Source organism: Montipora capricornis, unplaced genomic scaffold (assembly GCF_036669925.1).
Source record: "Montipora capricornis isolate CH-2021 unplaced genomic scaffold, ASM3666992v2 scaffold_331, whole genome shotgun sequence".
Classification (NCBI taxonomy): domain Eukaryota; kingdom Metazoa; phylum Cnidaria; class Anthozoa; order Scleractinia; family Acroporidae; genus Montipora; species Montipora capricornis.
Window position 1 is genome coordinate 40,432 of NW_027180069.1, and position 5,476 is coordinate 45,907.

General features: G+C 40.8%; 1 pseudogene; it reads right to left on the minus strand.

Annotated features, from left to right (window-relative positions):
- Positions 1-299: 299 nt before the first annotated feature.
- On the minus strand, positions 300-5,032 carry LOC138035239 (oncoprotein-induced transcript 3 protein-like; annotated as a pseudogene).
- Between the last annotated feature and the right edge of the window lie 444 nt (positions 5,033-5,476).

Consider the following 5,476-nt stretch of genomic DNA (forward strand, 5'->3'; position numbering starts at 1 on the left):
TTACTTCGAGCTTTGATTGGTTTACTGGATTGTCTCCGTCCTTTTTGATTAACCAAAGTAATAACTTTGGATTTTGGTTTTACGACACTCGATTGAAACTCGCTCTATGATCAGCAATAGCTGATGCGTTTCTTGAAAATGTATGTTGCAGCATACGAAACGTCAAGTCAAATTTAAAATGCATTGCTTCACAGTGTTTATTACCGCCTTGTGTGTTATTTTTCTCAATAAACTTCGATGGCCGAAGAACAAGTCTCTACACTGAGTAAAGCGAAGTTCTAAGGCCATGATTTTCGGCAAATGATTTGAGATTCTGCATTTTGCTAAACGCAATGACCGAAAAACTCGGTGAAAAAAACTGCGAAATGTTCTGTCAACAAAACTCACGACAGGAAAAGAGAGCTAGGAAAAGCCTTCGCGCAAAAAATGTGTGAAAGAAGGAGTAACGCACTCTTCTTGACCGAAACATTCATATTTCGAACTCAAGATGCCAATAATTTTGTCAAGTCCAGTTGATCATTAAGCTTAAATGATTTTGTTTCATTCTTGATCTTCAATGGCAAGCACAGTATACCGAGCAGGCTTGTCAGATGACTTCTTTAACGCCATCAATGCAGTTCCGGCCAAACAAGCAGCGCACATCAGCAACAAAGTCATCAAAAGAGCAGGATTGGAACCTAAAATAAATGAATGAATGAATAACTTTATTTAAGTGTCAGTAATATTAAAAAAACTCATTAATAAAACAAAGAAATCTTTAATTAATCAATACATGTATCTGTATAATACCTGATACAGATTACTCTTCATTTACCGTTTTTTTCGATTTTCTGTTAAAATGTCTTGAATGACCATGGCTTCGCCTCGAGTTTGTAAATGTGATACAGGTCTGCCGCCCATATTGTATATATTACATAGCAGTATACCACCCCATCCCCAGAAAATCAATTCATTTGGAAGGGAGAATCCTTGTTATATACTTCCAGGATTGTTATAACGCCAGAGCTAATATGTATGACTCTGAAAAAAAAAACACTGCCTAATTGCGAAGTCCAACTAAAGCCTAATAGCTTCACATCTATATCACCCTCTACGGGTGTATGACGACCTCACAATGGACCACCATCAAGTTGTCTGGATAACTCAATTGCTCATTGAAGCACTTCACGGTTATCCGAGATCGTGCTCAGGTTTTACTTTCGTTACTGCTCAATGACGTTCAAAACTGAGGCGATGTTCAGTCTATTACATCAGTGCCATTTTCCGCAGTTCAAATATTAAAGTCTTTCATGTATAGTCCCTTTATACCTTTAAATTTAGCGAAGTCGGAAAGAGGCAAATTCCTCAACTTTCTCTCATAAAACTCCTTTCTATAACAATGAATGGTTGGGAGTGAAACATCAAATTTTGGTTTTGTAATGTTTGATAACGATTATATGGATTCTAGATGGTTCGGATTTCACTAAACAGCTACAACACGAGGACATCGCACGCCATATTGATTTCCCAGCGTACCTTTACGTGCACATGCATCTATTTTATTATTACACTTCAGGTTAACCACCGTAAGAAAAATTGTTAGCTGACGTTTCGAGCACCAGTCCTTCGTCCGAGGGGTGGTTCATTTACCTTTATTAACTTGTTTGATAAAACCAAATCTTTATGGATTTTGTCTGCCCGACTAAATCTACAAAGATGAGTCATATGAGAAAGTTTTTGATAATCTATGTGTAGTAGCAACAACATAGAAAACGAACAGAAACGATGCCATAATGCCCAAACTTTGACAGGTAGCAGAATATTCCTCGTTTTTTGATACCGAGTCCTCTGTTTATTGACTCACCACTTTCTTCTCTGCTTTATCGGCCTTTCTTCTCACCTCTTCCGAGATAGGTGAAGTGGCCCCTGGGCTAAATGATATACGTCATCAGTCATGTAATCACTCACTTCACGGATTCCTCGGGCTCTTGATTGACACTTCTTTACGCACTTCGAAGATGGATCAGTTGCATTGCACAAGATCACGTGACAATGAATGAACACAAATGGATGATCAGCGATGAACTTAAAGGCTTCCAAGCTAAACCGTTGGGCACTTAATGAATTCGCAGGATGGAACTTAACTGTGCTATCGTTTGGGCATCTAAAATATAATAAAAAGCATTACAATATTATGCACTTTAAAACAGATGGTAGATAGCGCGTCACAAGGACATTTCCCAAGGGATGGAAGCCCAGATCAACGTTCCATGCTACTGACTACACGTATACTTTTGTTTATGCGACCTGTGTTTATCTCTTTTACAAAAAAAAGTAATTGCTGAACAATTCACTGACCCCTTTGCAATGAACTCGTACTTCAGTGGATTCTTTTGATTCTGACTGGGCGTGGCAAAACATCTGTCAGCAATGATTGATAGCTGTTTATCACTTGAGGTCACTGACACCTCAAAGAACAGAAGCTTGCGCAGCCTCACAGCAACAAGAAAGTCATCCTTTATATAAGGACTCACGAATCTCTTGTCAGGAAACATATTCAGAGACAGCGTGAATTTTCCTTTGCCTTCATCGCTAAACACGAGTTTTCTGTTATTTGGCTTCCAACCAACTGCAGAAGCAATGCCACCTCTAGGGAACGCACAGCTAAACTCGATTTCCAGTTCACGCACACGAGTCACTACATTCTCATCAATGACGGGAAATTCTAACACTGAATTGGAATACACGATGTTGGAAGGCGTGTTCTTGCGGGTAGTGTTGCAGCCAGTCAGCGGCGTTGAGAGTATAAAATGTGCGCTGGTTTCTGTTGCCTTGCAAATGGTGTCCAGGAGTCGAAGGTGCTCACGGTCAATACCACGGAGAATAGACTTGGGGATAATAATGGTCATATTCTTGCTGTTGCATCGCACATCGACACCCGAAGCTAAAAGATAAGTGATCGCTTAGTTTAATTAAGGATGATGCTCTAGACAAAAGTTGACTCATAAATGCATGTATGTCAAAGAGAAGGACAACATTCCCGCTGGGGTCGATTATTTCTTTGTAAATGCAGGTGGTAACTTCTACGGTAGTGGTAGTGGTTGTATGGTTCTTTTCAAAGGTTTTTCTCAAGGTCATCACTTCACGAGTGATACGGTGGTGCCGAACGGCGGAAAAACACTGTTCACTTAAAGAAAAACCTCAAGAATGCATTCTTACAGTTTAGAGTTCTAACTAGCAATGTGATTAAAAGCCTGGCTTTTGCCGACCTCTTATTGATCCCTAATGTTGCAATTAAATTACTAGCAAAAGCCTCCGTTTTAAAAGTCAATACTTTCATGTCCACTTTGCACATAAACGACAAAGTGTGGGTATGAGGACTTATGAGATCAGGGAATTGGGTACTTCTGTGATGCTTGGGGTAGAAAATTTAAAATATGGAAATACTAGAGGGTGCCCTCTGGTCGTGCATTAAAGGGGGAACCGATCCTTATAGATATATGCGTACCATGACATGTCTTATTATCTGATAATAAGGTTAGCCCCGGGTCTGGACATTCGCATTTAAAGCCTCCTTCAGAATTAACACACTTGTGGCTGCAGCCGCCATTCTTTGTTTCCAAACATTCGTTGATGTCTGAAACAAAAATGAATAATAACTCTAACTTTCTGACCTTTAGTACTAAAGGAGATTGGGAGCAGGCTACCTTTTGCCTTTAAAGTCGCTGAAAACGAATGCGTGCGTTGAACTTTATAAATGGCAAAGATTCAGTGCTGACACCTGCGCGTCGCATATACCGCGGGTGTCGCTTAGAGCGACACGCAGCGCGATCGCAGTCCACAACGTTTTTAGAGAAAAAGAGATGCTGCTGGCACTGTAATACTAAAGACGATATAGCTCAAGATATCACCATTATAAGAAAATTTACAGGAACCTCTCCAAAGCAAGAAATTGATTGAGCCATGTTCGACCACCGACCATCTTGCCGTGCACTCTTTATAAGAAGAACTTGTGGACAGCGGAAGGAGCAGCATTTGGTGTTCATTTTCCACCGTCACGTCACGCAACTGTCCGGTGATATTTTCACATAGCGACTGGTGTTAAGAGACGACCACTTGTACAAAGACACTTAAATTTCAGTTAACATTTTGCACTGACTTAATTTAACAAAGAAATTCACATCAAAAGCGGGAAACAATCCTTATACATGTGTGCGTACCATGACATGTCTTATTATCTGATGATAGGGTTAGCCCCGGGTCTGGACATTCGCATTTATAGCGTCCTTCAAAATTAACACACTTGTGGCGGCAGCCGCCATTCTTAGCTTCCAAACATTCGTTGATGTCTGAAACAAAAATGATTAATCACTCTAACTTTCTGACCTTTAGCACAAATGGAGATGGCGAGCAGGCTACCTTTTGCTCTAAAGTCGCTGAAACGAACGCGTGCGTTGAACTTTATAAATGGCAAAGATTCAGTGCTGAATCTGCGCGTCGCATATACCGCGGGTGTCGGTTATGAGCGACACGCCGCGCGCTTGCAGTCCACGATGTTTTAGAGAAAAAGAGATGCTGCTGGCACTGTAGTACTAAAGACGTATAGCTCAAGATATCACCATTGTAAGAAAGTGTAAAGGAACCTCTACCAAAACAAGAAATTGATTGAGCCATGTTCGACCACCGACCATCTGCCGCGCACTCTTTATAAAAAGGACATTTGCGGGACAATTGAACGAGCAGCATTTGGTGTCCGTTTTCCACTGTCACGTCGCGCAACTGTCCGGTGATATTTTCACATTATTGAATGGTGTTAAGAGACGACCACTTGTACAAAGAAATTTCAGTTAACATTTTGTACTCACTTAATTTAACAAAGAAGTCACATTAACGCGGGAACACATTTTGAAAGATGTGTGCGTACCATGACATGTCTTATTATCTGATAATAAGGTTAGCCCGGGTCTGGACATTCGCATGTTTAAGCCTCCTTCAGAATTAACACACTTGTGGCTGCAGCCGCCATTCTTTGTTTCCAAACATTCGTTGATGTCTGAAACAAAAATGAATAATCACTCTAAACTTTCCAACTTTAGCACAGTATATCTTTTGCTCTAAATTGCTGAAACGAACGCGTGCGTTGAACTTTCAAAATGGCGAACATTCAGTTCTGAACCTGCGTGTCGCAAATATCTCGGGTGTCGGTGAGAGCGACGAGCCGCGAGCTGGCAGTTCACAACGATTTTAAAGCAAAAGAGCGACTGCTGTCAGTCTAGTACTGAAGAGATATAGCTCAAGATATCACCATTGTAAGAAAACTGTACAGGAACTTCTCCAAAGCAAGAAATTGATTAAAGGCCATGTGTCGAACCACACGACAATTCTCCGCGCATTTTCTTTATAAGAAGGACCATGTAGACAGTTGAACGAGCAAGCATTTCGTGTCCATGTTTCGCACTCTCACTGTCACGCAACTGGTCGCGGTGATATATTCGCA